The sequence below is a fragment of the Leptonychotes weddellii genome, chromosome 4 (assembly GCF_054177405.1).
Source record: "Leptonychotes weddellii isolate Sample4059 chromosome 4, ASM5417740v2, whole genome shotgun sequence".
Lineage (NCBI taxonomy): Eukaryota > Metazoa > Chordata > Mammalia > Carnivora > Phocidae > Leptonychotes > Leptonychotes weddellii.
The window spans coordinates 3,559,081-3,582,415 of NC_138372.1; the positions used below are offsets into that span (position 1 = coordinate 3,559,081).

General features: G+C 57.8%; 1 protein-coding gene across 6 annotated transcripts in view; it reads left to right on the forward strand.

Annotated features, from left to right (window-relative positions):
• Nucleotides 1-23,335, forward strand: part of KCNAB2 (potassium voltage-gated channel subfamily A regulatory beta subunit 2) — an 82,895-nt gene that overhangs the window by 5,419 nt on the left and 54,141 nt on the right. For 2 of the 6 annotated variants that reach the window (XM_006746375.3, XM_081817365.1), the window contains exon 1: nucleotides 16,914-17,012. The exons of the other annotated variants lie outside the window; for them this stretch is intronic. The gene's annotated coding sequence lies outside the window, so the exon portion shown is untranslated. Of the gene's footprint in view, nucleotides 1-16,913; nucleotides 17,013-23,335 lie in introns of those variants that run through there. 6 annotated transcript variants of the gene reach the window in all.

Genomic DNA, 23,335 nt, shown 5'->3' on the forward strand with positions numbered 1-23,335 from the left:
CTGTTTACTGGTGAGCTTCCTGCCCTTGCTTCTCCTTAAGGCGGCGCACAAGGAAGCTTTGATCACTGGAGGTTCTGATGAGAAGGGCTTCTCTGGGATTTCCTCGATTCTCAGGAACAGAGGAAGCCCACGTTTTACTGGAATGACCTGCTACACTTTTGTCATCTTCACACTTCAACTCGTGCTTTTATCTTAACCAGCATGGCTAGATGCTGTTGTTACTGGTGTCTGGGTCCTCTCGGAATGAGGTTTGGCTGGGGATGCTGCCGGTCCAGGTGCGGAGGAAGCTGGAGTTCCGCAGAGTCATGGGCTCTGTCACTCCGGTCTTATCCTGTGGCATCTCCCCTCCCCCATCTCCATGGCTCCTCTCCCGCCCTCTGCTCACGGCTTCCTCTCCGCTACCCCAGGAGGTATTGCCTTTCCCTCTCAATAAGAAGGTATTTTTAGTCACCCTGGCCAGGAGGTGTTCAAGTGTCAGGGACAGGAGACCCAGAGCCACCTCTGTCCCTTTGCTCCTGCAAAGGACACACGATGCCCAGAACAGAAATTGCAAATCCCAGCTGAAAATCACCTTTCTACAGGGCCATAGGCACACACTGACTTCCCTGGAGCAGCAGAAACCTCCCTGTTTATACCTGCCTGTTGAAAAGGGGGAGCAGGGGTGTCTGGGGACCGGCCAGGGCCCTTTGGAGGCAGCACGGACGCTGCCTTACTATGCTTTTCCTTTATTCTGAAAGATGGGTCTAGGAGAGGCCACCAGGGCATGCAGGCCATCTCCTGCAGGACGTGCACCCACTGTCCTAACAAAAGGATTTGTTCAGATAAGATGCGCCAAGCACCGCAGGCCCAATGTTGCAGCCCAAGGGTCTGTGGCTGCTCGTAGGAGGCCTCATGCCCCTGCTCCTGGCTTCGTGCAGGTGAGGCCCATGCTGGGGACTCAGCCATTCCTTCACTGCCCCAGAGAGGTGCAGATGAGGTCGCAGTCAGTGGGGGCGAAGACGTGGGGTCCAGAACACAAGAGAAGTGTCTGCAGGCCAGGCAGGCACCACCGGGTACTGTGCATCCTGCGTGGTCAGGAAAAGAGGTGAGACTGAAGCTGGCAGGGCTACATTGAGTGTCAGAGGGAGATAGGACCGGGCAGCATTCTGGGCAGGGAGAGCTGTATGCAAAAAGTGCAGAGACAGCAAGGGGTACTGGGGTGACCTCGGGGGAAGGATGCTGGGCCAAGCGAGGAAGCTTCTTGGGCAGCTGCTCATCTTTAGAAGATGTTTCCTGCCTCCTCTGGGGCTGAGCTGGGTCAGTCATGCAGCTTGGGGAGAGGAAAAGCTGACCGGGTCCCACGAGCCCCCCAGCCCTGCCCTGTGCATCCCTCAGGGAGCCCTGAGCTGCTCCAGCTGCCATAGTCACCCCGCCTTCCCAAACACACACACTCACAGAGCCTGTGTGCCAAGCTGGGCCCTTGCTCCCTGCCTCACCCATGGTTAGGAGGTTCTGGCAAAGCTCACAGGGTGCCCCTAATAGGGCTGAGGAAAAGAGGGTTTCTCCCCACCCTCCTGCAGCCTGGTAACCATGGTAACCAGTAGGGAGCTGCTGGAGGTGCCCAGCCACCTGCTGGGCTGTATGGGTGCCGAGGGCCCATATGGGTCCCTGAGTGGCAGCCTGTGTGGGCAGTAGGAGAGGGGGCAGCAGGTGCAGCCCCAGGCTCTCACCCAGCACTCTGCAAGCAAAGATATCACAGGCCAAAGGGCCCTTCTGCCAGCCCTTCAAGGGGACAAGAGGGCACCTGACCCCAGCTCAGGCAGAATCCCTGGTCTCTGAAGAAGCTCCAGGGTGAGCAGGCACTTTAACTGATTCGGCCTCGCTTCTCCAGCCGGTGGGCCTCAGGAAAGTCCCCTCAGGCTCCTCACTCTGCTGCCTGTAGTCCAGCGGCCTCATTTTGGAGAGAAGGAACCAAGGCTCAGGGAGGAATCCTACTTGTTGGCAGAGCTGGGTGGGGTCGCAGTGCCGCGCTCGACCACCGGCCTCTGTTGGCTCCCTGAGCCCCCTTGCAGCATCCTGTAGGTCTCCCTGCACTCCACAGTGGTCACTGTTGCTGGTGTCTGGTTCCTCCCGGACCACGTGCCCATGAGGATGGGGCATGTCTGCCTCATCACCACTCTGTCTCCCCAGCTCAACCCTCAGACACACACACACAAGAAGCAGGCTCTCAGCAACCATCCAGTACAGCGGACTCTCCCAGAAAGCAGAGCAGGGTAGGAAATGGAACATGGAACTCCTGTTCACCCAATTAGAGGCGCCCTCTGCCAAGCTGGGAAGGGGCATGGAAGCACAGCCCACAGACTGCGTGCAGCCACCTGACTCAGAATGGTCAGCACAGGGAACCCTCTGGGCAGAAGCCAAACCTTGGGCCACGGTCCCTAGCACCCTGCTCCATGCATAGGACCGTCCTTAGAGGAGACTCTTACATCCTCAACCCAGGCCTCCTCGCTTCCTGAGCCAGACAACCTGTGCCTGGTCCTCCAGAGAAATGTTCGCGTCCCTGTATGTGTTGGTGAATTTGCTAGTGCAAGGGATGGGGCCAGGGGCATCACCCCACCCCCACCCCGGGCCCCAAGTGCACTTGCCTGGCCCAGGCTGACTCCGACTCCTCAGTGCACACTGTCCTTTGAAGCCAGCGCACTCCACACATCGGAGGCCAGCCTCACCGCCCAACTCCCTCGCAGTGTCCGCGCCCCAGGCTCAGCTGCAGAGAGAGGTAAATGCCACGGTCTGGATGAGTCCACAAGTTCTTTGTGAGACGTGGCTCAGGCATGAAGTCATGTCCTCGGCCACGACTGCTCTTTGGGGTTCCCCTTCTGCCCACTCCTCCTCCGGGGAACCTCCAGAGGCCCCACTCAGTGGAGCTGACCTGCAATGCACTCACCACCTCGTGGGCTTTGGGTCCTAAAGCTGAAGCCAGGGGACCAAGCCTGGGCTCCCAGGGGCAGACAAAGGCCACCCCCCGCTGCAGGCTCCCTGATTTCATCTCCCCCACACTGGCTACCTGCCAGTGGAATTTCCACAGCATGTCTTCCCCACCAGCGGATCCAGGGCATGATCCTGGCACACCCTGAACTACAGGCAGTGTCCCAGGGAAGTCAGGGTAGCTGTGGCCGCTGGGCCCTAGCACCCAGCCAGAAACAGCGTGCTGAGACAACTGTGGTCCTCGGCTGGCATCACGGGCCGGCGGCCACAGCCTCCCAGCCGCCTGGCCTCTGGATGGACGGCCTCTGTCCCGCAGCCCCTTGGCCTTCCTGGATAGACCACATGTTCAGTGCCCAGCAGCCAGGATGCCGCTCATGTTTATACAGCCAAGCTGCTTCATTATGCAGAGATAATGCCTCCCAACTGCAGAAACCATCCCAGGGCATTCAGATTGAGTTGTCCCGGGGGGCAGGCAGAGAGGTCCCGTGAGCATATTTGTAGGGGAGCTGGGAGCCGTCGGGGAAGCCTGAACAGCTGAAAGCCTTTTTCCCTCTGTGAGAAGGAGCAGACACTTCGTGTGATGCTGGAAGATGATGATGATGATGATACTGGGGATGATGGGAATGGGGGTGGGGATGATGGTGGTGATGATGGGGAAGGGGACAGTGGTGGTGATGATGATGGTGGTGGGGATGATGGTGGTGATGATGGGGGTGGGGATGGTGGGGATGATGATGATAGTGTTGACGATGGGCTTAATGGTGAAGATGATAGCACCTATGCTTGCTGTCACTGTCATTATTGTACCAGAGCTGCTATTTGTCCCAGAGCAGATCTGCTCTTTGTCAGACCCCTGCTTAAACCTGGCCTGCATTTACTCTTAATCCTCTAGCCACCCCAGGATTAGGTAATACGAGGTAATATGATCCTCGGTACTTCGCGGGGGCGGGGGGAGTGAACAGGCACTCTGCCTTCGCTCAGGTCATGCAACCAGAGGACAGAGCTAGACCATGACCTCAGAGGACTCCCGATCCTGTGTCCCAGACCAACCTCAGTAGCAGGGCAGATGCACACTCCTGGTCTCACTCCTGGGCCGGGGTCACCAGGAATCCTCCTAAGGGGAAACCCCAGGAAGGCGCAGCCCATCCCCCAGCTGGCCACCCTGGCTCCAGTTCTGCTGGTGAGGAGCAGTGCTGGTGAAACCCCCCGTGCGATTCCCATGTTGCCACTGGAGCCTCTCCCTACCTGGTGCGCACGAGCCCTCTGCCCCAGAAAGGGGGATTGAATCTGCAGCAGCAATAGTGCGGAGGGAGGAGGGACCCCTCCCCACTCACCTGTCTGCTTTCCCTTCTGCCGGCAGAGACGGGGGTGCTCTCCACGTGCCTCACTCACGAGCACTTGCCCAAACAGAACAACGGTCACTGTGAGCGACCACGTTATAGCCTATGGTTTCCCCATCATTCACTTAAATTTCCTTAGGGACTTCGCAGCTGTAGGGGTGTGTGTGTGCATCTAAGTTCGTTTGCTCTCTTGAACCTTTAGGATACATTTATAAGTAGGACTTCTGGGTCCCAGGCTGTGGACCTGTATTACCCCAGTTGTTTGCCCAGAAGACCATGCCATGGACCCCAGAAGTAGAAACAGCTCAGTGGAGTAGCTTCATTGTAACCTCACCAGCAATGAGTATTTTCGTTTATAAATATTTTTTTTCTGTAAATTATGATTGCAAAGGTGCAGTGCCTGGTGGCTCTCTTTTGCATGGCTTTTAATTCAGCAGAGCCTCTAATGGATGTGGTGGGGTAAAGCCGGCTTTCACATTGCTAGTGTAGAGCTGCATGGGCAAGATATTAATCTTCCATGCTTCCGTCATGTGGTGCTGGGACGTAATCCTCTTTGAAACTATTTGTTATTTATTCTTACAGTCCTCTGGAGAAGCAGGGAGAGCCCCAGGAGCCTGCTCACAGATGCTAATGCAGGGAGAGCTGCAGAAACATCCCCACAGTCTCCTCCTCCCCACCAACGTGTGGAGCTAAGCCAGGGCTGGGGACACAGGGCTCCAGCTTCCCCCCCACACGCACACACACACAAAGGGGCTCTTCCCCCAAGAGAAAGCCATTCCTCTGCCTCCCATACAGCCTGCTGACATTGCAGGGTTTAAAAGGCTAGGTGGGTATGTTAGTTCTCCAGGGCTACCTGAACAAATCACCATAAACAGGGTAGCTCGAAACAGCCATATTGATTCTCTCCCAGTCCTGGAGGCTAGAAGTCTGGAATCAAGGTGTGGGCAGGGCTGGTTCCCTTTGGAGGCTCCGGCCTGCTCAGGCCTCTCTCCCCGCTCCTGGTACTGCTGGTGATCCTCCACGTTCCCTGGTTTGTGGACATGTCATCCGCCTCTACCTTCACATCCCCTTCCTTCCCTGTCGGCAGCTTCTCTTCATAGAAGGACGCTTGTCATTGGATTTAGGGCTCCCCCCCGCCCACCGCCAATCCAGGATGACCTCATCACTGGGGTCCTTACCTTAATTACATCTGCAAAGACCCTTTTACCATCTAAGGTCATAGTCACAGGTACTGGGGATTAATACCTCGACATACAGAACCCCCCTCCAGAGGGTTCTGTGACTTCTTTCTAGTCTGCTGTTTATTTTCCCCTTGGCAAGGATTACACATCAAGGGTTGTGGGCTCGGGGTGAGAGTCCACAAGGACGCCAGAGTGGGGGTGAGCAGTGTTGTGTCAAAGGTCCACAGCTACATCCGGAGCTGGGGCTTTGCGCTCTCGAGTATGGGGTCTCCCCCAGCCACAGCTGCCGGCGTACTTGAAGGTAGACCCCCCCAGTCTTGGCTCAGCAGCCTGGGGAGGGTGTCAGAGCTCACCTGAGGGTGACAGGGTGAGCAGGTAAGATAGGGCATGTGTCCCATGGAGGGTGGGTGGGAGGCACTCAGGACGCTGTAGTCTGTACCTCCCCCAGGCAGGGGCAGGTTTGTGCTACAGACTTTAGGGGGCCCCAGATCTGTCAGGCATGCTGCTCAGCCAGCATTCTTCTCAGCCTCCTGATTCCCCTCTGCAACTGGAAGCAAGGATCTGTCCCCCCAGCTTCCAAGGGTCGCTACTGAAATATATCTAAAGCGTGAGGTTAAGAGCTACCGTCCAGGGATCCAGCACCCACTGTGTGTGCCGTCAGCCCAGGATCAGTGTGGACAGCCAGCCGGAAGCTCTGCCGGGCACCATGCTAAGCACAAGGGAAGGGGGCCTTGCTGGACATGATGGCCAGAGTGTCCCAGTGTGGAGCTGGCCAGGAGTGGGCGGTGCCTGTCCCCACAGTCCCGACCCCCACCCCCACGTTGCTGCAGAAACTCAAATCAGCCATCAAGATGGCAGCACACCCCCCCCCCCGCCCCATTCCCCAAGCAGGCCCACTACCCGGTCACTGCATGGGGAATCACCCCACCTAGCGGGTCGTTCATGCAGGGCTCCGGAGAGGAAGAGACCCCAACCACACCTGGGGAGGGCCCAGTGTCCAGGGCCATTTCATGTGGACAGACTGTCTCTGAGACAGCGCATCCTGGGAATACCAGGATGCGGGCCTCTCTCCTCCTCTCATCCTGGGATGTAAGCGGTTAAAAGCCACCCCTGTGCCCAGGAAGCTTGGAGCAGCTCCATCCATCCGCGGAGCTGGGCCTCCTCGGCTCCTCCTGTGTCAGTGGCTCTGACTGCTGAGTCAGGCTCTGAGACGCGCTAATGAGTGATCGCGGCTGTAATCACAGGCAGCCTTGCTTGTTTTCTTCCCAGCCCTGGAACTCTGTTTTCCTGCCTCGGCTCAGTTAGGACTTCGGTCGGGTCGGTCATTGGTGAGAGGAGACAGAGAGATATGCTCTCTTCTTGTGGATGTCCCAAACTGAGCGGAGGAAGCCAGGCCCTCCCCAAGGACACCCTCGCCATCACAGAGGGGTGGGGGGTGGCCAGCCCCTTGGTTCACTGATTACCCCACTCAGAGGTGGACGCAGAGGTTCCATCTCTGACGCGCCAGCCAGGTACTCAGGTCACTGCAGCCGCGGGGCTGGGGGGGGGGGCAGGGCTGAAATGCTGCAGCTGTGGTAGCCACAGGGTACCCTCAGCTCAGTGCAGCCTCAGGGTGCTGCCTGGAGTCCCCCACGGTTGCATGGCCACCCCCAAGGGAGCTGCTCCTTCACCCGGCATCTCCCACTCATACCAGTGAGTAGGGAATCCTGGAGGTGAGCCATTAAGACCTGCAGATTTTCTACCTGGTGTGAAAGGCAGGGCTTTGTTTCACGAGGGAAATGCTCCCCTAGTCTAGTCCTGCTGCAGGAAGCTGCGCCCCCACCCCCTGCAGGACGGCCAGCACCAGGGACAGATCTCCCTCGCTCCCCATTCATAATCTTTAAGAACTTCTCTCTGAAGGACCAGACCAGCTGGTCCTGACACCAGAAGGGGCGAGAAATGCTCCCTGCCCAGCCCTGTGATCTCATGCTGTGTGTGACCCTTATCTCCCCTTGAGCCACGGAGGAGGGGCTGCCCCTTGAGGACTTGGGCCTTGGGCTGCCTAGTGCGGAGATGCCTGTGGCCTTGATCGAGGCCTGGCTCCCCCGAGGGAGGCACTGGGGCAGCCCTGCCTGTTCCTCTGGGAGTGGCTGCAGCAAGAGCTGTAGAGACAGGAACTTGGCCAGGGCCAGGGCCCAGAGGGAAGAAAGCAAAAGTGCCCCTGGGAACACTTCCACCCCGGGGAGGTAGGAACTGGTCCAGCCCCCCTGCCCCCCTCCAAAAGTATGGGACATGCTCTCTGAGTCTGTCTGAAATGTGCTGTAGCTGGATGTTCACTTCCCCTGAAGATAAGCCCGAGGGTCTAGGTGGCACTGTGTGGCTCTCCAGTCCTTCTGGCCCCCCAACACCCCTGTGGGGATCCGGGACTCTTGGTCTTCACCTGCCCTGTTGGCATCTGCTTTTTGGAGCAGCAAGAGACTGCCCAAGGGGTGGCCTGGCTCAGCAGTGCCTTCCGCATGTGGGAAGCTCAGCCCTGCCCACCTGGCCTGAGTGGGGCAGAGCAGCTGACCTGTGTGAGGACAGGCCTTTCCCCGGCATCTCTGCATGCGTGAGTGACAGCAGACTGTGGGCCCTTGGCTGGTAGGTGCAGCGGGCCTGTGTGTGTGCATGCGTGTGTGTGTGCGCCAGGGACACACACATCCCTTCAGATGTGCTTCCCATGCCTAGACACCCCGCCCCCCAGGGCTTCTCACCAGGGCTGGCCTGGAACACACCGTCCACCGGGGTTCTGGTCTCTCCCCAGATTCTCCTGATACACTTCCTGTAAGATGAGCGACCCTGACACCCTTTCACAAAAGGGGATGTAAAATTAGTTTCAAAGGAAAGCAAGAACTGCATGATGTCCTGGAATGCACATTTGCCCTGGGGTTCTGCTCTGTCATCTACACGCCTTTTCCTGGGATTGCTGGGATGAGATTTTGCCGGATGTCAGGGACACGCTCTCGTGCTCCGCTCTCTGTCTGTCTCTCTGTCTTTGGCAAGATTTCCCACGCTGCAGTCACTGGCCTTCCATCTTGGGGTTTGGGTCATGCGTGCACACTACCAGCCCTATTTCTGAGTTTATATTTTTTCTTTTAGTCAGTTTTTTTCTTAAATAAGCTTATTTTGAAATGAAGCTTGCTTGCTGCCCCTGTAATAAAGGGAAACCCAGCATTACTTGTCATAATTCAGAGTTAGAAGACAAGCAGATAGATATTGGATTCAAGAACCATCTCACGTGTGACCAGGGCACGTCCCTGCCATAGGGTTATGCGGGATGAGCCCTTACTTGTCTTCTGGCGATTCAGGGGCTTGCCTCCTGTCCCCAAGTCATCCCCATCCCCCTGGGTCACAGGCAGGCTATTCATGTTCTCAAGGGCGAGCTGAGAAATCCTGCCTGCCCCTGCTCAGGTGAATATGAGAGATGGGGAAGCCTTGGGGCATGAGCCCCGTATATTCCTCCTTGGATTTAGGCTGGGGGTGGAGGCAGTTATTGGGGAGAGGGTGCCCAGGGGCTGGGCTGGCATTCAATGTTGAAGACTTAAACCAGAAAGCTATAGAAATCATGGTGGTTTCTGGAGCAGAGTGGCATGAGGCTGCATTCTGAGTGTTGGCTTTGCAGTTGGGCAGGCCTGTCCCAGCTCTTTGCCTCTTAGAGTTCTGTGACTCTAGGCAGGTCCCTTAGAAAGTGCAGATGGGAGGTGCCTGGGTGGCTCAAGCCATCTCTTTCTCCCTCTGCCCCTCTCCCTGCTCACGCTCTCTCTCTCTAAAATAAATAAATAAATCTTTTTTTTTTTAAGATTTTATTTATTTATTCATGAGAGACAGAGAGAGAGAGAGAGAGAAGCAGAGGGAGAAGCAGGCTCCCAAGGAGCAGGGAGCCTGATGCGGGACTCGATCCCAGGACTCCGGGATCATGACCTGAGCCGAAGGCAGACACTTAACCGTCTGAGCCACCCAGGCGCCCTAAATAAATCTTTTTCTAAAAAAGATGCAGATGGTAATGGGAGTTAGGAATGGAAAGTGCAAACTCCCTCCCCACTGTCTCCCATCCCCAGGGTAACCCTGAAAATACTATGGGGTGATCCACTTAGGCCTGGGAACTACCCTCTGCATTGGACCCTAAGGCTTTGAAGTTCCTGGCAGATGGGGAAATGTAGCAGGCCCCCAAGGCAACAGCAAGAACAAGGACAGGGCTGCCATGGGCATGAGGGAAGAGACAGGCAGGTGTGCCTGAGGTCAGGTGTGCAGGGAAAAGGTGCAGGCAGGCCCAAGATTAGGTATGCAGGAGACCTAGAGAAGAGGAAGCTGGAAAAGTAGACAAGGCTGGCTATGAGTGGTTCAGCATGCCAAGCTGAGCTGCTTGGACCTGATGCTGAAGGCCCCGGGTAGCCACTGAGGGCTTTAGAAAAAGGCATGATGTGATAGGTCCATGGGTGAGCAGTAGGAATGGGACTCTGGTGACAGGTAGACGACTGTAATCCAGGCAGGAACTCCCAAGACCAGCAATGGAAATGGGCAAGAGAGGGAATGTTCCAGGAATACCCATGTGGACAGAGCCAACAGACAGCTGAGAGGATGAGCCTGCAGCTCAGGGCAGAGAGGTGGGGGAGGCACAGCTAGCTGTGGGGCTTATGGGAGCTGAAGCCCAGAGGGGGCCAAAGAACCGCCCTGGAGGGTCATTCGGGGGGAAGTTTCCATGAGCAGAACACTGAAAGCAAGAGTGCTTGGAGGAAGAGGAGCCAGCCTGGGGTAGAGGTCGCACAGGTGATGGAGGCGCAGGTGGAGGTGGCGCAGGTGATGGAGGTGCAGGTGATAGAGACGCAGGTGATGGAGACACAGGTGATGGAGGTGCAGGTGGTGGAGGTGCAGGTGGTGGAGGTGCAGGTGGAGGTGGGGCAGGTGATGGAGGTGCAGGTGATGGTGCAGATGATGGAGACGCAGGTGGAGGTGGCGCAGGTGGAGGTGGTGCAGGTGATGGAGGTGCAGGTGATAGAGGCACAGGTAATGGAGACACAGGTGATGGAGGCGCAGGTGGTGGAGGCGCAGGTGGAGGTGGTGCAGGTGATGGAGGCGCAGGTGATGGTGCAGATGATGGAGACGCAGGTGGAGGTTTTGCAGGTGGAGGTGGTGCAGGTGATAGAGGCGCAGGTAATGGAGGCGCAGGTGGTGAAGGTGCAGGTAATGGAGACACAAGTGATGGAGGCCCAGGTGGTGGAGGCCCAGGTGGAGGTGGCGCAGGTGGAGGTGGGGCAGGTGGTGGAGGCACAGGTGATGGAGGCGCAGGTGGTGGAGGCGCAGGTGGTGGAGGCGCAGGGGGAGGTGGCAAAGCGTATGTGTGCACGTATGTGTGTCCGTGGGTCTCTATGCCCATGCATGCGTGCCCTTGAGGTGCCTGCCTGTCCACGTGCTTCAGGAACCGGGCGTGGTCCTGCTGGGGGCTCTGGGCCTGGTGGACACTCGAGTCAGGCTCAGGCCAGAGATCCCGATCGGGGCCCATGCGGGCTGTAGTGGCTCACCTTGCAGCCCCTCGGAGGAGGCCACCGAGGCTGCAGGAAAGCCTGCATCTCCCTCGGAGGAGCCGCCGCAACACCACCTGCTTGCTCCGCCTCTCACCACTCTGCTTGGCTCAGCCTCTCGGAGAGAGTGTTAACTAGAAGGAAAGCACCGCCTGTCCAGAGCTTCATGACACACTCATGCATTCAGCAAAGGCCCTGTCCCAGCATGAGAGGTTCCACAGGGAACGAGGCAGACCCAGTCCCGCCCCTGGGGGCTCAGCGTCTAGTTGGGGGGCAGTCACGAGCTCCGAAGGAAACCCATGTGCTGACATGATGGACAGGACACTTTGGAGAGAGCTCTCCAGGACCATGTCTCTAGAGAGGTGACACTGGAGCAGGGACACAAAGGAAGAGCATCCCCAGTGGAAGGACCACACGTACAAAGTCCCTGTGGTAGAAGAGAGGAAACTGCTCCGGCCCGGGCCTGAGGCAGAGCTACAGGAGTGGAACACCATCAGCCTCTCACCTGGATGTCAGTGGGCACCTCGCAGCAGATACAGCCAGCGCCCAGCTCCAGGACTCCCCCAACCTGCTACACGCACCAATTCCCCCAGCTCGGGACCTGGCACCTCTTCTCCAGAAACCCAGGTCACCCTGCACACACATCCACCCTCCCGCCAGCCCTTGGGTCTCAACCTGCTGACTCCACCAGCCAGTGGCTGCCTCCTCCACCCCTGCCCAGGGCTCCCCGACTCGCACCTGGATCGTTCCATGGCCTCCTGACGAGAGCCCTGCCCCTGCCTTAGGCCGCTCCCCCAGTCCTCCTCAGCCCGCGGCCCGGAGACGTTGGAAAGCATAGATGAGCTCGCCTCTCAGGAGAAGGCCTTTGGTTGCCCATCCCTGCTGGTGGCAGCACAGGGCCATGGTTCAGAGGAGGGACTCCCAGTACTGCTGCTTCCCGGGTGACTGTGGGCAGGCCAGCTCAGACGCCCAGCCTCAGTTTCCTCAGCTGGTATAGTCATAAACAGTACCACCCTCACAGGGCTGGGGACTAGCATTGAGTGAATGAATGCGTGAAGCCCTATCTCACCCCTCAATCACCCACAGCTCTCACGGGTCACCGCAAAGCGATGCAGCCCGGGGCTGCTACTCAGGTGGCTTCTTCCACCCACGCCACCAAGAGGACACATGGATGTCCCCGGACCCCGTCCATTCAAAGCCCAGCTTCGGGGCCGGACCCTGAAGGCGCAGCCTTCTCCCCAGGACTGGACGGGTCACCGTGTCCAGGAGAGTGAGGAGTGGCGTCTCTGTCCTGCTGTTGTCATAAGACGGAGGCTGAGGGCCAGAGCGAGAGAGCAGGCGGCCTTCCTGCGGAGCCGCTCTCCAGGTGTGTCGGCTCATCTGCACTTATGAGGCAACACAAGCAGGGTTTAAAAATACTATGCTTGTTTCATTTCAGTGCAGGAGGGAGAAAGAGAACGTACAGCCTGTATGAGCAACTCGAATCAAAAATAAATGAGGCACAAAGAGTAACCAGAAATAGTACAGCATCGGAGGCAGTAGCCTGCGTCCGTCGGCCCAGCTGTCCCCAGCAAGCAGCATCACAGAGAGCGGCCAGGAGCACAGCTCTACATGTTTATTCCGGAACAGAGTAATCAGGCCTACGATCCGATGATAGATCAGAATTACTGGCAAAGTAAAAGCAAGACAATGACTCCGGGCACGCAGGGCCTCTGTGCATTCTCCCCTCCGCCCCTGGCACCCCCTCTGAGCAGTGGGCCAGGGCTCAGCCTGCAGGTGGCGTGAGGTCATCTCTGACCTTCCTGACACAGAATGTGCCCCCAGAAGGACAGGCTCCGGCTCCCTGCAAAGCTGAGCTGCAAATGCTGTAGACCTCATGAGGATCCGTACTTTTGTCTTGATTTCATTACGGTGGATGTCACCTTTTTTTTTTTTTTAATGTCACAGATCAGAGTTTTGCAAATCACTCCAGCCCACTCCCTGTTTTTGTGAACAAAGATTTATTGGAACACAGCCACCCGCATTCATTCACATACCATCTCTAGTTGCCTTCGCACAGCTTTGCGACAGAGACCTTCTGGCCCACAAAGCCTAAAATATTGACTCTCTGGCCCTGACCTGCCCACACTTGTGGGCTCCTGCCCTGGGTGCTTTTCATCACATGCTCAAGCACCCTAGGGAAGTATCCTGTCCACCTAAAGACAACATCGGTGATAGGGTTTTGTTTGGTGGTGTGTCTGTGCTGTGATTTAGGGCTTTAGAGGTGTTGTTTGGAAAGGAAAAAAAAAGATTCTGCAATGATTAGGTTAGGTTCTCTTAGGTGAGGAACATCATTTGGGCAGGGATATTTGCATCACACAACTAGACTCAGACCCCACCGTGAAGAGAAAACATGCAGGCCCAGGAGGGACCGTGCCCTTGGGGGGATCCCTTTCCCTGGGACGTTGTTGGGGTCAGGGCTCCACACACCTTCTCTACAAAGGTCTGGAGAGCCAATGTTTCAGGCTTTCAGGTAATGTGGTCTCTGTCGAAACTCCCCCGCTCTGCCACGTAGCGTGAAAGCAGTCGTGGACGAAGGCGCTGTGTTGAATTCATGTGTTGAAGTGCTGCCCCCCACCCAATATTTGGAGGCGGGGCCTTTGGGACGTGATTAGGATTCGATGAGACGGTGAGGGTGGGGCCCCCTGATGGGACTGGTGCCCTTATAAGATGATGATGAGACCCCAGCAAGCTCGCTGGCTGGGAACCAGGACTCAGGCCCTCACCTGACACTGGATCTCCCGCGCCTTGATCTTGGACTTCCAGCTTCCAGAACAGTGAGAAATAGATGTCTGTTGCCTCCCGTCTATGGCACCCAGAGCAGATCAAGACAACAAATGACCATAGCTCCTTGCCAATAAAACCTTATTAATGGACACTGAAATTTGAATTTCATATAATTTCTGTTCCCATGAAATATTCTTCTTTTGTTTTTCTTCCACCCACTTAAAAACATGAAAACCACTCTTAGCTCACAGGCCATGCAAACTCAGGAGATGGGCTGGTTTGGGCCCACAGACCCTTGCCAAACCCCGTCCCAGAACAAGGAGGGAGCCTCCCCCCATCCCTCGCAGCTATCAGTTCTGTGCGCCTTGTCGTTTCCCGAAAGATCTCAGCAAACAGCAAACTGAAGGATGTGACCTCGGAGTTGATGTTCCAGAAGGAGGCCACACCCAGGGTGGCTAATAAAGCGCCCAGGCTCTGAAGTCAGATCCTCAGGCATCAGATCTCTGCCCCTCCACTTACCCGCCAGCTGACTCGGGCCCAGTGTCCTCGGCAGCATGATGGAGTCACCCAGCCGCCTTTAAGGTTCTGTCAGGGTTCCGTGTGATGGCCAAGTGAAGCATGTGGTGTGACATTGGCCCAGATTGTATTTATGAAGTCAGAAGCCTCGTGGGAAAACATCAAAAGACGTGGCAGGTGAGCAAAGCCAGAGGTCTCTATGTGCCATGAGACAGAGAGACTGCCTTTCTTCGTCTCCAGGGAGCAGAAGTGGGCCCAGTGGGGAGAGTTACAAGGACACCGACTTCAAATCAACATAAAAAGGATCTTTTCCATCATTTGAGTTATCCCCGGGGGACTCACCTGCTCAGAGTTCCCCATGGGTGGAGATTTTCGAGAACACCGACGTGGGGATCTCGCAGAGGGAACTGGTGTCTCCATCACCCTGGACCTGGGCTCTCTGCCCCCGACACTGGGAGAGTCTAGGACGAGTGAGATCAGTACTCCTGCTACACCTGGGGAACTCGACCCCCACCCCCCAGGGTCCTGGCCCAAAGGAACGTGAGTTATATCAAAGCAGTGCTTGCTCCTTAAATTGTGGAAATATCCAGAACCACTGTGAGGCTCCCACTTAAAGGGAGAATATCTTTGATGGTCCCATGACCGGTCTGGTTCACGATCTTGTTCTCTGGTTGAGTCGTGGGGGACAGGACCTGCTGCAGGTCACCCCATTAGGGCCTTTGCAATGCCACCTCTTACCCCCTCCCCGATCCCGCCTGAGACTCCCCCTGAGCCCCCAGCATTACTCCTTCTGCTGGAAATGGAGGCAGAACTTGGTTGGCAGCCTCCGCCGTGGGGAAGAACGTAGCAGAAGACTCTATTCCTTTCCATGAAGAGAGCAAACCTTTCCTGGAGGCCCCACCCCCCAGGGCTCTGCCGATGATAAAAGCTTGAGTCCCAGCCCACGCTCCCTGGGAGGTGATTCAGGAAATGGGGCTCATGAGTGGCAGTTGGGACAGTCAGCAGCCCCATCGCCATGTTTACTGATCCAGCTTGAATGTGGAGCTCAGACTCCTCGGGGCCGGAGAGGAGCCGCTCCTGGACTCAGTGGGCATGTCTAAGGCCACCCCATATTTCATAGTTACCTGCCCTCCCCGTCTGAGGTACAGGTAGGACAGACACTTGGGGCTGGGGATGAAGCTGAGGCCGGAGGGCAGCGACCCTGCATCTGGAAGCCGGCAAGCTGCAGACGTGCCCGTCATTTGAAATGTTCCACGTTTGCCTGCTGACGGGAGATCTGTGATTTAAGAATTAAGCCAGCCTTCTCAGACCCACAGGGTCACGGTGAAGGCCCGCGAGAGTCAGGCCCGTGGGGGCTGGAGGGGGCTCCAGGGCAGCGGGAGGAAAGAGCCCCGGTCTAGAGTCAGACATGCCTGGTTCCCGCCCCAGCTCGGCCACCGACAGCCCAGTGCGCTGGGGCAAGATGCCATGTTCTCATCTGTAGAAGTGCTTTTGCCTGTGGGGGTGACGGGGGAAAGGCTGGGGTGCGGCCCAGAGGGGCTCCCTTCCCCCACCCCCTCGTGGTCTCTCTTTTCCATCGTCCCCTTCTCTCTCCTGTTCACCTCTCGTCACTTAGGAGATACTGAGCGCCCCAAACTGTTTACTTCTCCCTTCTCTCTCCTCTTTGCCCCATCACCCCGTCTGTGTCTTAAACCTGCTGGGGACCCATGGCGGCGCCCCCGATCTGATGCACGTGGGCCAAGCTGGCTGACTCCCGAGCCCTGTGCCCACCCCTGGGGAAGAGGGAGCCCGCTCCACTCCCCAGAACCGTGGGTAAGGGGGTGGCTGGGGCTGCAGCTCAGCACAGCACAGGTGGCCGGCACAGGGGAGGTAGAGTGCTCCGTCCAGGTCCGTCGTTGGCCTCGCTCTCCCCCAGGTGAGGGGCCTCCCCGGGAAGGAAGGGCAGAGCAGGGAGAAGCAATAGGGAGATGGCCCCCTCACACCTGACCTCCCGGGCTGCCCCACCCACGCCTCATGCACCGGCATCTGTCGAAACTCCCCCTCTCTGCCACGTAGCGTGAAAGCAGTCGTGGACAAAGGCGCTGTGTTGAATTCATGTGTTGAAGTGCTGCCCCCCACCCAATATTTGGTACCCGGGATAGGAGACAGGTGAGGCAGAGCCCTGCAGAGCTCAGCGCACAGCTTTGGGGTCTGCCAGCCCTGAGTTCGAATCCTAGCCATGGGCCTGACCGTTGACCCTCCGTGTCATCATCTGTACAGTGAGGAGAGCAGCAGGACCCCTCTGAGGGCTTGGGGATGACCAGATAAGGGGACACAGGTGAAAGGCCTGCAGCCCAGTGCTGGTAGAAAGCTGGGGCCAAGAAGCAGGACCTCTCTGACACCACCAGGACTAGCTGCGTATCTGTCTCTCTCCCTCCCTGAGAAAGGGGCCCACTGCTTGCCCATTCTGGAGGGAGGGGGCACGTCCCACGTGCTTCCCCTTCTCACATCCCCTGCCCCCTCCCCCGAGAGGTGGCTGTACCACCAAGAAGGTCGGGGTGTCGGGGACCTCCCTCCGGCACGCCCGGGAATGGAGGCCACACCCCAGTGCCTCTGGGGGGGGCCCCCCCGGGCTTGCCAGGCATCCTCCCACACGCGCTGCGCCGACTTCCTGGCTGGCCCTGCAGTCCCGCGCTTCGCACACCAAAATGGCCTTGTCTCGGGAACAGGTACTGGGGTGTTTCAGGGATCCTGTTCCCTGAGTGGGTTTTGTGCTCGAGGGGGTGGGTACCCCAGCTCCCCAAGCAGGGCTTAGAGCTCCCCTGATAGCCAGGGTTCATCAGGCCAGCCCCGTCCCCTGGGCCCCACACCTGCACAAGACTGGCTGCCGCTGGGAGGGGAGCCCCCCGGCTGGACCCAGGCAGGGCCCACGTGGCCATCTGTCGCAGCAGCTCAGCCGAGCCGCTACAGGCGTCCGCCCCGCACGGGGACGCGGCTGCTGGGCAGGTGGCGGGGGTGGGGGGCATCCCGGGCTGACACCCAGTGGAGGTATCTGACCGTGGCACAGTTCCGCCGGGGGCTGCCGGTGTCTGCTTTCATCCCTGGGGCAACAAGACAGGAGCTGCCTGGAGATCAGAAGCACCATGGGGCCACCTCTGTCCCGCCGTGGGGGGGCAGAGGGGAGCACCAGCTGTCGAGCAACGCCTGCAGGCTCCTGGAGGGATCCCTGCCCATCTGCTGTCCCCTGAACCCCTGGCCAGGGACTTCCCGCCTCGGAGTGGAAAGTAGTTTCGCAGGCAGAAGTGAGGGTCCCTGCCTTAAAAATAAGTGAATGGGTCCCCACCCCTCTCTCCTGCAGAGCTGAGTGCAGGGCAAAGGGGAGGGCAGCTGGAGGACCCTGTGGAGCTCTGTCTTGGAGGGACAGCCTGCAGTCACCACTGGGGGAGGAGGGCAGGGGTGGTCAGGGTGGGAGCTCAGGGTGGCCAGAGGCAGGTGGCAGGCGGGACTGGAGGGCTAGAGAGCTTTGCTGAATGAATGACTGAGGGGAGGCCTGTGGTTACAAAGATTCCGGAGCACAGAGCACTCGGGGGCTTGTTTCCTGCTTCTTGCCCTGACTAGCTGCAGTCTGAGGTCCCCTCCGCCCAGGCGCCAGGTGAGGGCCCTATTTCACTTGTGATTGACAGGATCAGGATGGAGCCGGGAAGCCACCGCGCCCGTGGTCCCAGCTTCCATTTCCTCGCAGGGAGGGAGGATGGCTGTTCCCAAGACTGGGGGCCTTTGGCCACGGAGCCTGGCAGACTCCCATCCAGCACTTAGCACACCCTGGACATAGCTGGGAGCCACAGCAAGGCTTCTGCTTCAGTGGGGAGCCCCTCAGCCTGCAGGTGCATGAGAAGTGGGTGTGGATCTGGGTGGGCTGCATGCGGGGAGAGGCATTTCAGTGTTGCTTTAGGAAAGTTGGAATTTGGGGCCCATGATGGTTTGTGTTTTTTTTTAATTGTGGCACTAATTAGATAGGAATGGGGCCTCTGCCTGCAAGAGTGTAGGCCTAAGCCAAGCCCCATGCTGGGTTGACGTGTTTGTACTCAGGGGACAGGCATTGGAATGTTGCTTTGGAAAGACTGAAAAATTCTGGTCTGCCATCTTTTCAAGAAATTCTTATGGGGACTCCGTGGCTTGGTCCCAATGCCTCTGCTGCTGTCCGACCACGTGATGTGCACGCTGTTTCACTTCAGGTTGGCAGGTCACCGTGCCGCTCGGTCCCCCTGGCTCAGGAGCTTGGAGGGCAGATAGCAGTTTCTCTGCAGCAGAGAGCAGGGGATCCTGGCCACAGCATCCAGCCCATAGGAATTTTTCACTGTTCTCCCCGCCACCCAGCTGTATTCGGAGCAAGATCTGATGATGCTCCTTGGGAACTGGGTTGTGGATCTCCAGACTGCCCCCCAGGGCCCCGGGCCGCCCCTGCAGTGACTGGGCCTCTCTGCTTTACTCCCCAGGGTGACCCCACAGGCAGAGCCAATACCCCGAGCGTACTCAGACTCACAGGTCTTCGGCGGTGGCACACACTCTTGCTCACAGGGGAGGAGTGGGGTTTCGTCTGGCGGCACCCTGCTTGTGGGACAGAGAGGAAGGGTGTGTTACGCAAGCACCCTTCCGGATCTGAGTGGTTTTGAGCGGTTACACCTCTTCCTGTCTCTTGGCGAGTGCTGGCGCCGTGGCTCCTGCAGCTTCAGCCCCATAAAAGGTGGCAGTTTCGTGCCCTGTAATAGTCATAGTGGTACTGCAGGGCTTTGGCAAGAAGGAGTTCCAGCGTTCGAGAAGCAACGTGCGAAATGACATGAGTTCAAGAGGCAGGAGCTCGCATCCGAGCCCTGAGCCCCGAGGCTTCCGGGGAGACCACCTGCTGTCCCCCACGCCTGGCAGGGCGAGCCTCTCCTGTCTTCGTCCCCTCGGGCAGCGTGCACTGAGTACCCGCCGTGTGCCCGCTGCTCTGGGCACTGGGACACAACTGGGCAATGAAAGAGACAAAGCTCCCTGCCCGGTGGAGCAGACATCCCCGGGGTCTCAGAGGAGACGGGGAAAGAGGAAACGTGGTGAGTAGTGCATTGCTGGTGTCTCAATAGTGACCAGCGCCGTACCTCCCGGTGCTCACGCCCACCCCCTTATTAGGATTGGCCTTTGCAGCCAAGAGAACAACATTTCTGAGCCTCGGGCCTAAAGGGCATCACAACTTCTCTCTCTCAACCCCTCCCTTGGCTGCCTTGGCATGAGAGAACCAGGTGGTGAGGAGGGGGCCCCTACTCACCTCTGTGTGTAGGAAACCTCTAACACCTCAGCCCAGCCAACACCCTGGCTGCAACCTCAGGAGAGCCCACCGGCCAGACCTGCCCGGCCAGGGCAACCCCCAATTCCTGACTTTGCAAAACCGTGTGAGAAATCCTTGTTGTCTCCCATGTAACCCATGTCACATAGGAATAGATAACTCACACAGTGTTGTAATTCTTAAGACCTCAGCTATGTGGGGACAAGCCTTCTAGAACCTTCGAGCTTCCAGGCTGATCAGGAATTGGGATGCAGCCACAGAGGGCTGCACAGTTTTGTCATGACACTGAGTCGTACCTGTGTGTGGCTGGTCGCATCCACAAGAGATTAGCCTTTTTCTGGGGACGTGGAAAAGATGAGCAGCCCCTGAGAACAAAGCAGAGAGGCAGCAAGGGAAAAGCGATGTGGCAGCAAGTCTGAGGACCCTAAAAAGTGCTTTTCTGGAAGGTAAGACCACAGCTGGGAGCAGGCTGGGGCACGTCGGCACAGGGACAACTTCACTTGCCTTGTGCACATGGTGCAGATGCTGAGGAAGGAGGTATGATCAGGGACTCCCGGGCCCTGGGCCAGCACCTGCCCTCTGCCAGGGCCAGGCACAGGTAGATCCCAGCCCGTGGCTCTCACGGTGCACCCCAACCTGTGGGCACGTCGGATCTTCCCCGACTCCCGTCATCCTGTTTCACAGATAGAGAAACTGACACTTAGGAAGGTGGAAAAGTTTGCCCCAGGTCATACACCAGATCCGAACACAATGGGGCCTCAACTCCCTCCCTGACACTTGGAATGGTCTCCTCGGGTCACGCAACAAGGTGGGATTGTGTCATTAGACTGGCCCTGGAGGAGGACAGACAACGTACATGGTGGCTCTGGCGAGGTTTCGGGTCAGAAAGTCACCCAGAGCTTGAAGTGCTAACTTCGCATCGGGAGTTTTGGCTAAAAAAAGGTTCCTGCCACCCAAGTGTTCTTGTGCTCCGGAAGGAACAGTGGGGAGACAGGGGAGGCCTCTTCCAGTAACCGGAAGTCCTTCTCACGACTCACCAGAGTCGTATCTTCATGAGATAAGGATGACCCGCAGGTTAAAGCCAGCAGAGCGTGCTCCCAGGAGGGCAAAAGTCACCTTCCACGTAACAGTCCTGGTGGCTGGCCCCACATCCCAAGGTGGCTGGCGGTGCCCAGTCTAGGCTGGGTGGCTCTTGCGCGTGCAGCTGTCCCCTTTGGACCAGCAGGGTGGTCTGGGGCGCGTTCGTCCGTGGCCGTGGTGGAGCAAGTCTCCTGTAGCTGAGGCTGGAGCTGACACATTGTCATTGCTCATCTGGCCAAAGCACGTGTGACTGTGTGAGTGTGCGTGCGTGTGTGTGCGTGTGAGCAAGTGCATGAGTGTGAGCATGTGTGTGCATGTGAGCGTGTGACAGCATGAGTATGTGTGAGCGAGTGTGCAAGAGCGTGTGTGTGAGTGTGAGCAAGTGTGTGGAGGAGGGCATGTGTGTGAGCGAGTGGGTGTGAGCATGTGAGTGTGAGTGGAGAAATCAGGGAGAGAGCAGAGGGAAGGCGTGCAAACGAGACAAAATACAGACAACGGGGGAATGGGATGAGAGCACACGGGTGTTCATTGCTGTGCTGATTCTTCACAACTTTAATGATATTTGGAAGTTTTCAGAATAGTAAGCTGAGGAGAAAGGCAGTGCCCACAGATGGAGCCCCCGCCTCTGAGGGGCCTGCCGTCATTGCCAGCCGCCTTTCCCATGATGATGGAGAGCTAGGATTTACCCAACATCTTCCCTCTTGAGCGCAAAGCATTTTCGTGTCTTCCTTCTCTCTGTTCCCGTGAGAAAGTATGGGCGGGCATTTGTGAGCACTCCATGCCTCAGTTTCTCCGAGGATGACTCAGGTGGCTTGCTCAGGGACCAAGTGGAAGTGCTGGGGAAGGGGGACCTAGACTGTGGACTCCCAGGCTGCACCCTGAGCCAGCTGTCCCTCCTGGGCCCGGCCGGTTCTCAAGTGGTTTCTGAAGCCTTTGTCCAGAGCCGTCCCTTTTGAGCACAGGGACAGCCCTGCCTGCCCGCCTCTCTCCCTCCGTGGTGCCTGGGATTGGTAGCATCCCGCTAGGACGTCAGCTTCTCTGGGATCGGCCGCCGGGCACATGCAGTCTCTCCTGGTTGAACTGTGGCAGCTGCAGAGGTCAGGGCTCCGGGCAGGTCAGCAGAATGCAAGGCAGGGGGCATGGGAAGCCTCCCCAGTCCCCCTCCCTCCCCTGGCAGGTAGCAAAGGTGGCAGCTCCCCAGGAGGAATGAGGTTGTCCCTCGTGAAGTGGGCACCAGAACGTGGCCAGTGCCTGAGCTGGGGAGCTGGCTGCTGGCTCAGAGGGAGCCTGACCTTCAGGAGTCCAGGAGGGCAGAGGCGAGGAGTGGGACAGATGGCTTCCTCCGGGACACCTCCCTAGTGTCCCTACTGGCAGCTCGTAGCTCCAGTTGTCCCCATCCCTGTGGCTGCCCTGAGCACCACGCGTGGGACAGAGCATTGCACCCTCCAGAGAAGACTGGGAGAGATGCCCATAGGGCAGTTGAACAGATGAGTCTGGGGCCCAGGGGAACGACGGGGCCTGGAGGTACGACCACAGGCCTTCTGGCATAGCAGCGCAGTTCAGAGCCAGAAGACAGGTGGAAATCTGAGGAACCTCATGTAATGGGAAAGAAAAAAGGTTAGGGGCGCCTGGGTGGCTCAGCCGTTTAGCGTCTGCCTTCGGCTCAGGTCATGATCCCAGGGTCCTGGGATCGAGTCCCGCATCGGGTTCCTTGCTCGGCGGGGAAGCCTGCTTCTCCCTCTCCCGCTCCCCCTGCTTGTGTTCCCTCTCTCGCTGTCTCTCTCTGTCAAAAAATAAATGAAAATCTTTAAAAAAAGAAAAGAAAAAAGGTTCAAAGTCAGGTGAGCAGGGGCAGCCAAGGAGACTGAGAAGAAGCAGTGGGAAGGCAGGAAGACAAGCCAGACAGCATGCGTCCCAGCAGCCCTGCCGTCACCCCCAAACTGTGGGCACTACCGGACTTAGCAACAGTGACCTTGGCAAGAGCAGCTTCTTCCGAGCGGGGAAGGCAGAAAGGCGCATTGCAGGCAAGAAAGGACAACTCTTTTGAGGAATTTTCCTATGAATGGAAGGAGAGAAATGGGGCAGTTGGTGGAGGAGGAAGTGGATCCAGAGACTGTGCTTTCTGTTTTCTCAGACGAGAGAAGTAGTAAGTGGCTGTCTGCAGAGGGCAGTGCCTCATAAAGAAGGAAGAGCCAGCGCAAGAGTTGGGGTGCTCTTGAGTGGGGCCGGAGTGGGGTGTGTGCTCAGGCGGAGCGCCGTGGCCGTGGCCGTGGCCGTGGCCGTGGCCGTGGCCGGGTCGTCCAGGTGGCAGTAGCAGGGGAAGCAGGATGTTCGGAGAGCTGATGTTGGTGGGTGGGGGGAAGCTGGTCTCTGGTTGCTTCTGTTCCATCAGTGAAGTGGAAGCAGCAAAGCCAAGAGCTGAGAGGCGCCATCTTGGAGAGTGGGGGAGAGCGGCCTTCAACTGGGCTCAGCCACCTTTGGCTGTAAAGGGACAGGTAGTGCAGCAAGCCAGACCGTGTGTTCAACGCCACAGCGTGGCACAGACATGGGCACGGTTCATGCCCGAGTGGGCACGCAGCTGTTCCAGCAACACCTCATTTACGGAAACAGGCAGCAGGCTGGATCGGGTCCGTCGTTCGTAGTCTGCCC